Source organism: Vicugna pacos, chromosome 35 (genome assembly GCF_048564905.1).
Source record: "Vicugna pacos chromosome 35, VicPac4, whole genome shotgun sequence".
Lineage (NCBI taxonomy): Eukaryota > Metazoa > Chordata > Mammalia > Artiodactyla > Camelidae > Vicugna > Vicugna pacos.
In genome coordinates this window covers 10,782,563-10,794,325 of record NC_133021.1, presented here as the reverse complement: position 1 = coordinate 10,794,325, position 11,763 = coordinate 10,782,563, and the positions used below count along the sequence as shown (strand labels likewise).

Here is an 11,763-nt window from a genome sequence, read left to right as displayed (position 1 = left end):
GGAACCCAGGGCTGCTACTGACCAGAATCTAGAAATGGTCAGTTCTGCTTTTCACCATGAAGGAGAGTCTCAGGAAAGAGTCTCAGACCACAGCTTCCCTTCATCTTCCCTCAATGGGGGTGGCGATGGCCAGCACCGCTGCTGTCCATGTTCTCCTCCGAGGGGCTGAGGCCTCTGGGCTCCCACCAGCCTGTCCCTTGTCTCCCCTCAGCTGTCCCAGGTTCCCAGGTGCCCATCTGGTACAGGGAACTGACGATCTGAATCATCCCCTGCCTTGATTGGAATCCAGGATCCTGGTTCCTTTGCATCTGCTTCAGCCAAGGGTGTTGACCTGTCCTTGGACAGAGGGGCTGGCCATGTGGCCCTGGTAACTGTCACCTCACAGCCAGCCTTCTGTCACTTCAGCCTTGACTCTACCTGTTCTCGTGTCTCATTGGGACTTTCTACACATAGCAGCCACTGCTTTTCCTTGGCCTCAAATCAGGAAAAACTAAGCACTTCCTGACACTGGAAAGCCTGGGGCAGTGAGTTATGTGGCCAGTCCTGGTCTCAGGGCCACAGTGATGAGCAGGGACCTGGCCAGCACCACCATGTAGTCAGAGTGGGTAGCTGAGTGAAGATGTGACCACAGAAGTTGTGCACAATGTGACCAGAGGACTGGGGTGGAGTGAGGCTCCCTTGAGGTCCAGGAACCCAAGAGCAGCCTGTAGCCTAGGAGAAGGCAGAGCCTTCAAAGCAGATGGAGAGACAATGTGAAAACTGGGTCTTGAGTGAGAACCAAAGCCAGCGAAGGCAACACAAGAGGAAAGTGAGGTAAGGAAAGAGAAGCAGCGTCCAGAAGGGGCAGAGGACATGGCACCTGGAAGTGTGCACTGAAGGGGACACATCAGAAGAGACTGGGAGTGGAGAGGACAGGAGAGGGGTCCCGGATGGCAGAGGTCATGCCAGGTTCCTGGCAGAGGAGGTCACAGCCTCAACCCAGCTAAGTTACTTGTGTAGCAAGGCCATATATAACCTAATATGACTGCCTCCTTGATTCATCAAATTCTCAGCTTCTCCCATTGCTTCAGAAAATTCCATATAAATACCTACATTTAGATAGTTTCTATTTTGTAAAAAGACCTGAGCATTGGTTGACCTCATGTTGCACCTGTGAGGCAGCTTAGAATGAAAGAGACCTGGGTGTGAATCTCAGCCCTGCCTCCTGGGAGCTGTGGTTATGGCATGGTCCTTACCCCACCTAAACCTCAGGACTCTTATTTGTAAAATGGGATATGATAATATTGACCTGAAGTTTAATGTAAACATTGCATGGAGGCGTGCAGAGACAGCCGGGCCGCGGGTGGAGCGGCAGCCCCGGCTCTGCGCCCCGCCCGATCCCTTTCCCCTGCTGGGGATCCCTCTCTTCCCAGCCCACCCCTTACCCCCCATGCAACCCGGCGCCCTCTGCTAGCCCTTCCCCTCCCCCCTCCAGGAGTGGGACGCCGCCAGGGGAGGAGGGGGAATCGGCTGCGGGTCCTCGGTTTTCCCAGCACCCAGCTTCCCTCCAAGCCGGGTCGCGATGTATGCCTGCATGGAGACGTTTGCCCCGGGTCTGCGAAGGCTGTACGGGGCGGCAGGACCCGGGGCCGGCTTGCTGTTTCGCTGGACGCCAGTCTGTCGCCTGGCCGCAACCCGCCAGTCTGCAATCGGTGGAGACACAGAGCACGAGCTCCGAGGAGCTGGCGCCCAGCTCGTCCCCGCCCCCTCCACCTCCTCGGGTCCACAAGCCGTGCTTCGTGTGCGATGAGAAGTCCTTCGGCTACCACGACGGGGTCAGCTCTTGTGAAGGCTGCGGGGGCTTCTTCTGCCGCAGCATCCAGAAGAACACGGTGTACGCATGTCACCGCGACAAAAACGGTGTCATTAACAAGGTGACCCGGAATCGTTGCCGGTACTGCCGGCTACAGAAGCGCTTTGAAGTCAGCATGTCCAAGGAAGCTGTGCGGAATGATCGGAACAAGAAGAAGAAAGAGGTGAAGGAAAAAGGGTCACCTGATAGCTCTGAGCAGAGCCCCCAGTTAGAAGAGCTCATCACCTTCCCCTTGCTCTGCCAGCTGGGCAAACAAACCACCAACTCCAGTGCAGACCGCCGGGTGCAGCTGGATCTGAGACTCTGGGACAAGTTCAGTGAGCTGGCCACCAAGGGCATCATCCAGATTGTGGGGTTTGCCAAGTGGCTGCCAGGCTTTATGGGACTCAGCATTGCTGACCAGATCACTCTGCTCAAGGCTGCCCACCTGGACTTCCCGATGCTGCAGATCTGCACAGTGTACACCCCAGAGCAGGACACCATGACCTTCTCGGACGGGCTGACACTGAACCGGACCCAGATGCACAAAGCCGGCTTCTGGTCCCTCCCAGACCGCGTCTTTGCCTTTGCAGGGCAGCTTCTGCCACTGGAGATGGATGACACGGAGACAGGGCTGCTCAGCGCCATCTGCCTTATCTGCGGGGACTGCATGGACTGGAAACACCTGAAAAAGTGGACAAGCTGCAGGAACCGCTGCTGGAAGCCCTGAGGCTCTATGCCCGGTGGTGGTGGCCCAGCCAGCCTGCGGATGTGCATGAAGATCACCGACCTCCAGGTCATCAGCACCAAGGGAGCAGAGAGGGCCATTACCCTGAAGATGAAGATTCCGGGCCTGATGCCTCCCCAGATCTGAGAGATGCTGGAGAACCCCAAAATGTTTGAGAACAACTCGCAGACTGGCCCCCACCCCAAGGCCTCCACGAGGATGAAGTTCCCGGGGGCCAGGGCAAAGGGGGCCATAGCCCCCATCCTGACCAGGGCCCCTGACCTCCCCTGCTGTGGAGGTTGGGGCTCCAGGCAGCAGACTGACCATCTCCCAGACACCACCAGTGATGAGGAGGACCTGCTCTGCCCTGTCCCCACCCCTTCCAATGAGCTCCTTGTTTTTGCCAGAATTTCCATGGGTGTCTCTGTGTTCATCGCCTTCCTGTTCTAACTGGCTCCCTCTCCAATCTTGGGGGTTGCCCTGTTCCTTCCAGGACAGAGGACAGAGGGGTGAGCCTGGGTTTGGACTCTAAAATCTCAGCACTGCTCCCAGACATCGGGGTCCCAGGCTCCCCAGGGCAGGAGGAAGACCCTGCCCTTCCACAGCCCCATCCTCTGCCCGGTGCTTAGGCCTCTGGGAGCAAACAGGAACACTAGAGACCAAAAGTGGAGCATAGAGGGAGGGCTGAGCCCACCCTCTTGCCCCTGCCCTTGGTGTCTCATGCTGTGTAAGGCACCAGCCGGTTGCACACAGCCCACTGTACCCCATTCTCATGCCAGGTCAGGGTGGGGCCAGCTGGGCCCTGCATTTCTTTGGGGGAGCTCAGAGTGTGAAAGGGACAGATGTAGGTCCATTCTGCACCTCTTTGCTTGGGCCCAGAATTTACCCTTCACCCTGCATTACAGGTCCTGCCCCCAGCCCTGTCATGTGCCTTGGCTCCCCCTGCCCCCATCTCAGCCATGGGGCAGGGACCCTCTTACACTACAGAGGGGCCAAGGGATCCCTCTCCCCCTAGTGCCTTCCCCACTTGACCTCCAGAGCAGCTTGACCCAGGGAGGGGGGGGTGGGCACTGCTTACCTGATCCCGCCCTGACCTAGAGGAAGCCTCTGTTTATTTATTAGCTTTTGTTTATACCCTGGAATGGATCCTTTCCTCCAAGGGTCTTGGGAGGGGGAGCCCAGGGCCCCTATGACCCCTCCCTTCTTCCTCCAATCCCCAGTTTGTATTTAGTTGCCAAATAAGATTCCCACTGGCTCCCCTTTTTCTCTGGTGGTGGGGGGAGGTCAGGGTGCTGTCCCCTCCCCTCTGTTTACATCTCTCCTCCACCCCACTGTATTGCATATTGCTGAGTTTCCTATTTTTGCAAAATAAAGTGATGGAAACTCAAAACAAAAACAAAATTGCATGTAAAATTCCACAGTGCCTGGGACATGATAGGCATACAGTATTACTCTAGTTATTTGTTATTTATCATTACTTTTATATCATCAGGGTGACGTTAGGGGCTCTTTACAAAGGGCATCCTGATAACGAGACTGGGCATGTACATGGATTTTCCTTTACCTTATGGGACAAATCCCTATGACAAACAGCCTCACTCCATCTTTACTCTTCTCCGTCCAGGCCTGCATCCTTGGCCCTGTCTAGTTTCCCCTCCCCCTGCCCTCTTCCAGATGTTGTCAGTGTTGGACTCTCCAATGCTGCGTTTTGTCTCCAATGTGAAAAGTCAGTCATCCACTAGTGGAGGGACCTGACCAAGATTAGGGAGTCTAGCTGTTTGTGAAAAGGGAGGTTCCTGAACTCATTTTTGGTTGAAGATATGCTTATGATCATTTAAAAATCAAAATGGTGTTAACTATGGTTTAGGCATCCAAAATGAAGTTGGTTTCACATACATTCCTGCATCACTGAGGAATTGAATTTTTTGAATTGTGTCCAACTGAAGGATACCACCGCCAACTTTTAGAACCATATCTGCTAGCAGCTGCCAGCTACAAGCTTGAAGTTTCAAAGTCTTCCTCCTTTGCAACTATGTCATCATTCCAAACCCAGCTAATCCTTGCTTAACAAGCCTCTTACTTCCTGTCTGCTCCAATCCTAATTCTTAACAAGTAATGTATGTAACCTGGCAGGTTTTTGCCTTTGTAAACTTGCCCCATTTTGCAGTCTGACAGAACACAATTTAAGGATCTGTGTCTCCCAGGCTGCAGTCCTAACAAACCCCAAATGAAAGCCTCTTTATTCCAACCGGGTCTCTGTTCTGGGAATCCAACCAGGTCTCTGTGGTTAACACAGTGTTGCTTTTAGTCCGCTTCCTGTGTTCTTTTCATCATCCCCCAGGAGGCCAAAGTTTGGATTCCATTTCTCCCCAGGACCTGTGCTAAGCCATCATTCATGTCAAAGTCCTTCAGCAGATCAACTTACGCCCAACATGCAGCTTTTGTCACATCTTTAATTGCACATACTTAGGCAACTTGGTGCTCTACACCTTGACAAATTATTTGGAAGTGTTATATGAACAAAATTCAGCTGAGTAAAATTCAGAGAACTTAGTGGCTTTACCCAGTGATTCATGAATCTGGCCTCAACCAGTCCAGCAGATATAAAGGAGCTCCCAGAGCAGAAGACAAGAGACTTTGTAGGCAGAAGGGAGCAGGAACAAAGGGGTTACACTAGACCACCAGTGGGCTGGTAATCAAAAGGTGAACTTCCTTCAGGGGATGAGAGGGCCTCTCAGGCAGACAACCTAACTAGTCCTGATCTGGAGATTCCTGACTGAATGTTTTAAGATTCCACTTCCGTGAGAGCCAAAACTGTATGTAAATTCAGTCTCAGCTTGGTGACATGGGGCTTAACACTAACAAACCCATTTGGGGCCTATTTTCTTATTTTTAACAGAAGGTAGCTAGAGACATATATTTTTAAGGTAACAGGAATTAACATCAGGGCTGGAACATTTCATGTGATGACTCAATGTCAGGACAAACAATGGAACCAAAGTTTGTTACTTTATAATTTTCCTCTGGACACTTTCAGATCTTTTCCTCATTAAACTTTAAGTTGAATCATTGATGCATTCTCTTTTCTACTGCAACAAAACAGCCCCTGCTCCCACCCACAATCTCTCTTCAGATTTGTGATCTCCACCCATCAAATGAGTGAGTGACATGCTTAGATTAACCCCTACTCCTTGAACAACAGCTAGACATCTGGAGGATGAACTGTACTCTCACTGCTGAGACCAGAATAAAAAGCTTACTGGTGGTGAATCCCTGAGAGCCTCAAACAAAGCTGTTCTTGGCTGCAACCTCTGACTCTTTTTGATCTTGCCCATCAGGTCTTGCTGGCTCAAACTGTTTTCTCCTGTGATGAGTGACTATTAAGTGTTCCATCAAATGTACTTCACAGAGTGCAGGGTTTCCACTTACAGCTTGTCATAATGATCAAGCAATGAGAAGATTAAACAAGTCTGCCTGATGTATTAACAATTGATTCTATGTAATTTTTCTCATTAAGTCTCAAAACAAACTAGCAGAGAAAAGAAAAAAAGGCAAAATAAACCTATAGCCCTGGCATTATGGTTCCATTTATTTCTGTACTTTAAAATACATCTTGTGACTAGAGCTTCCTCTCCAGCACAGGCCACCTTGGACTGTGTGTTGCCATGGTAATGGGCGGCTGTGGCTGTTTGGCCCTTGGGGGCACGGTTGGAGGCTGGTCTTTGAGGAAACAGAAGAAAGGCTGCAGGCTCTAAAGAAGCCCACATTACCTTCAAATACATCCCCTATGTTCCTGGAACCATGTAACCGCCCTCCGTGTCTGGTTTTACATCTCAGTTGTAGGCATTAGTCTAGTGTCAGCCTTCTAAAAACAAGTAGATCAATTTTGTGTGATGTCAAGTTATGTTGTCCTAAGTTGTGAGAATGTTTAGTCCCGCAGTCGATTCCCAAAGTAAATGGAGCCACACTGTACCTCCTATTGGGCACGGCCTGCTAACCTGATCTGTTGCTGGTTGGAAGTATTTTTCTGTGACATGGAAAAACAACGAAATGGAGTGATGAATCTGAGAAGGAAACTGTAATTGGGGGAAATTTTTCGAACTGCCTCAGATATTGCATCCATGAAAAAGCAAACTCATATAGAAAGAGGGTAAAAAATTGGTTCCCAGAGCTTTGGGGTAGGAGGAATAGGGAGAGGTTGGTAAGAGGGGAAAATGTTGAGATATAAGATGAATACAGTCTGAGGATCTAATGAAACACATGGTGATTATGGTTGATTTGTTTTGTATAATTGAAACAGATAAGAGGGTAAAACCTAAATATTCTCACAGGAAGAAAGGAAGAAAGGAAAAGAGAGAGAAAGAGAGAGAGAAAGAAAGAGAGAGAAAGAAAGGGAGAGAAAGAAAAAGAAGGAAGGGAGGAAAGAAGGAAAGAAAGAGAAGTGATGGATATTAATTAACTAGATGAGGGAATACTTTCACATTGTAAACATATATCAAATCACCAAGATGTATTTCAATATCTTACAATTTTACATGTGAATTATACCTCAAAAAAAGCTGACATGTAGGGGGATGTTTAGCTCAATGACAGAGTGCATGCTTAGCATGCATGAGGCCCTGGGTTCAATCCCCAGTACCTCCACTAAAATAAATAAGTAAACAAATAAACATAATTACCTCCACCCAAGCAAAAACAAACAAAAATAATAAACAAGTAAATAAAATTAGTTTTTAAAAGCTGAAATTTTAAAAAGAGCCATGAAAAATGGAAGATTGTGTCTAGCTTGATAATAGTTAAGAACATGTAAAAGTTCCCCTGGCTGATGGATGTGGGCGAGTTTTATTTATCACTCAATTCTGAATTATCACATTTACCAGGATAGTTGGCTCGATGCATGGTTTACAAAGAGCCACACCCTAGAAACCTGCTAATGGGTTTAGTCCTATTCTCTCAGAATAAAAGGCTGAATCTAGAGATTACACTTTGTGCGGACTCCCTGGAGTTTCCAAACGTTGGATTGTAAACAGGTGTAGTGAGAGATCATGCAGTAATTTAATCTAGTTTTCTTTTTAGGATTTCCTTCAATATGACCCTTCCAGGAAGCTGTGTTCAGAGACCCCTTATTCATGACAAGGACTTCTGGGGAAGAAGGCTGGGTGGGAGGTTTAGTCAGGAGGGAGCCCACAGGTTTCTCACCATATTAGTGAGAGCAGCTCATCTTCTGGGGACTCCAGGTCATCTGAGGAGTGTCTGTTGTGGGGAAATTCTGCCTGAACTGATAGTGGAGGCCTGAGGTCTCCTAATGAAGATGGGGGAGTCGGTGGGTCTGTGCCAGGAGAAAGCAGGCCCTTCTGGGAAATTAAGAAAACTTGGGGTAGGCAAGCTGGAAGACATGATTCTATTTCCTACTTGTTAGAAGGGTAGGAGGCTCACCAAATGACAGAAGGCATTTGGACAGGCACACAAGTTTACTGAGGGGAGGATGTAATGGGAATAATCTTTATTGTTTAAATACCAAGCCAAAGGGTCTAGGCTAATGGGCTGTAGATGGTGCTCCAGATGTAAGTGTCACATGGGGATCTGTGTTTGTGCCTGAGAACCAGCTGGGCCCCCTCGGGACTGCCCTGTGCTGACTCAACCTGCTTCAGATGGTGGAACACCCAGCATGTTCCTGCAAACAGGGCCGCCCTGGAACTCAGGAGAGACTCATGTTACGAAGGACAAGTTCCCAGCCCGTCCTTGGATGAGACCCACCCACTGGTGGGGTCTCAATCCCATGACAATGGAGAGGATGCATTGAGTATTGGCATCACTACACTGTACTGCACTGTACCTTAACATTTTTATCTAGGGTTAAAAAAAATGTATGGAGGATGAAAAAAAATCAGAAATAAGAGAGGGGGCACTTCTTGGCCCCTGCTTCACTTCCTTACTGGAATTTTTAAGTGCCTAATTAGGTCAATGTCTGATATGAAGTTTGGAATACCTGGTATACTTACAATCAAATGTCTGGTTTCCATGTGCTGAAAGTCACCTCCATCCCACATGTACAAATTAAGGCAGGTGAACAGGCCTGTGTGTGTCTAATGTGATGGTGGTAGTCAGTGCAGGGGTGGAATCATGAGGGGGAATGACCAGGTGTGACTTCTTGTTTCACTCTGTGAATCTCTGAGGACTTTGTGAGTGGTTACACTTTAAGTATGGTTGCTGGCCCAAGATGTAATGTGAAGCATAATTTATGGAAGGGTGGGTGGACGTGTGAAAGATGAGTTCAAGGTCAACCATACCTGGAAGTACCACTGATTACAGACAGATCCAGAAAGAGAAGCAAGATCATCACTGGCTCTTTCAAAAGCACGTGTTAAGCTGCCTGAACACCTGATACGTTAGTGCTGCCCACCTGGACTTTAAACCCAGCCTCACCCACCCATGTATCTGCTGTCTTCATAGGTGAGGAGCAGGTGGTGTGACATTTGGGCGGTTACCTGGATTCTAACTTAGACAGCACCTTTGCTGCTGGCCTGGGGAAGTACAGCTCCTCTGTACATCATAGTCTCTTTCCTCCTGATCTGACTTCTGATTCCTTGAGTTCCACAAACTTCTTTGGCTGCATCCTATGCTTTTGACACAAGCCTCCAAAGACCAGCTCCTGACTAGGGGCCTCCCAGACCCTCATCACTGGTCCTGGCCTCAGACTGATCCCTGCCCCACAGCCCTTTCCAAGTTCTCTCCTTTTGACTGTCTCATAGCTAATGCTCTGACCACAAATGCGAGACCTCTTCTACTTCCCACTCAGGGGGTGCTTATCCTTTCTGGGTGTGACTCCCCCTTGATGGTTTCCATCTATAACCACCACCAGGACCTAGCACACTGGCCTCTTTTCCATGCAACTCCTTCCTGACATTCAGATAGAGTTGGGACCCGGGGATGGACTCTTACATAGATATGGAGCTGGTTGTACACTTTGAATCCACTGGCCTTGGGAGGTCATATGCTTCCCTTTTGGATTTTTTAATGGAATGTGGAGAGATCTCACTGATCCTGCCACCGTAGCTTCATACACAGAATTCATAGACTTCTTCTTCTTCTTTTTTTTTAATTGAAGTATATAGTCAGTTACAGTGTGTCAGTTTCTGGCATACAGCATAAGGTTTCAGTCATACATACACGTAAATATATTTGTTTTCCACAGACTTCTTCAAAGTAGGCAAACCTCAGAGAAACAGTCTAACCACGAGGAAAGTTAGAAGCGCTCCCTGCTCTACCAACAACCAGGGAAGAGAAGTTCTAATGAAAACCAAGGCAAGAAACATCATTGATCCTTTCCTACCAAGCGGACTGAACCATAAAAAGTCCCCATGGGTGTGATCCTACTCCTTTGCGTGATTCTCTGATCCATCTTTTGTTTTCCCTGGTCTCTGGTGATGCCTGGGGCTGCCTCCCAATGAGGAGGGTCTCTACACCTAAAACTCCATGCCAGGTTGTGAGAGGGACCAGCACACAGAGAGGACTGAGTGGATAGCTGAAGCCAGCTCTGTGGGCCCAGGGGAGACTGGCTTGTCCCCTCAGCTTCCTCTTTCTGTGCAGCTCCTGTAGAGTCCAGGGACTTGAGGGGACAAGATCACAGTGGGGTTACTGGGTATGGGCTGAGGAAGCTGTGCAGTCGGCCTTTCATGCTGACCTGAAGGCAGGGGAGACAGGAGCCTTGTAGCTTGTCCTGCTCAGTCAGGTGATTCTCCCAAGGCAGGTATGTCCCTGGAATCTGGATGAGTGCTTGGATCACAGAGTTAAGAATTTGAGGTCCTGCCTCTCTTGCATACTGATTATTTGGCTGGAAGATAATATGAACAAGTATTTTACACACACATGGATATTATACAGACCTCAAAGACTTAATCACTTAGCCTAACAATTGACTGAAGCAAAACCTGGAATCTCATTCACATGATCACCCTTTCCATTGCTCTGCCATAGTCTCTCTGTTCATTCTTCTCTCCTGGAAGGACCAGTAGTGACATCAGATTACAACAGACCAATTTTCATGCACATGTATTTTGTGCTATAAATAAACAACTCATTTTTTAATTTATTCATGACCAAATGTGTTCTAGTGGGAATTAACAAGGTTCAGTTTTGTGTTCCTGGGGCCCTTTACCTATCCTTCTCCTGTGATGCAGAACTCCCCTGACCTTGCAGTAATGCTCAGCCACGCAGCTCACATCCCCACTGCACGGCAAGGTCTTTGAGGGTATGTTGACTTGTGTCTTAGTCTCTCCCACAGTCTCCGGGTTAGGAGTTGACGATAAGGACAAACAGGAGAGGGGGAGTTTCTCGGGCCAGTTAAGCCAAGAATTTTCAAAAATACACCAAGCCAAGGAGAGAAAAAGATGGAACAATAACAGAGTTGAGGTCAGGAGCAAGAAATACTGGGTCGTGCACCAACCTGCATCACCACGATCTGGATAAGTGGCTTGTGAAGACGGCATGGAAGTAGAGAAAGAGGATCAGGAAAATAAAGGAAAAATCAAGGAGAGGGTAGTAGGGTCAGTGAGCTAAATGCAATTCCTTAGCAACTTCTGTACCCTTCTGGGGTAGGTGCTCGGCTGCAGAGGCCCACAGGAGACCACATGCAGTGCTGGTGAGCTCCTGACTCTGCACAGGGACTTGTTGGGTAGATAAACAGAACAATGAATATTCATGGGTCACACAAGGGCAGATGGGCAGGCCAGGCAGTGATGCTAAGACAGCACTGGGGATCGGCGTGTAACACAGGTGGAGCTCCAGCTCATGGTGTGTGGACGTAGTTCCTGCCTTCCCTGTATGGAGCCCAGTCCCATCAGCCAGCTGGCCCATCTTCTGAGACCAGGGGGTTGTTCTGTGGAGGCAGGACAGGGTCCATTTACCACAGACAAGGACACTTTTTCTCTGTCCCTGAGGACTCTCCTCCCCTGGTTTGCATATGAGTTTCCAATTCACCCTACCCTCCTCCTGTTTGGTATTTTACCCCCTTCTGCTTGTTTTCTCCTCTCAGAACAGATTTCTTTGTGCAAACCTAGGATTCTGACTCTAACATACCCTGGTAAGTCTGATACAGGTACCTTGAAATTTGCTTAGAGGAGTCTGTATGCTAATCTGCCATCTTTCTCAGTTTACTATTATCTTCAATGGTAGTAGCAGTAAATCATCATCATCACCACTACCA

The 11,763-nt window shown here is 48.6% G+C and overlaps 1 pseudogene; it reads left to right on the top strand.

Annotated features, from left to right (window-relative positions):
* The first annotated feature begins 1,561 nt into the window (after positions 1–1,561).
* Positions 1,562–2,839, top strand: LOC102526058 (retinoic acid receptor gamma pseudogene; annotated as a pseudogene).
* The last annotated feature ends 8,924 nt before the right edge of the window (positions 2,840–11,763 follow it).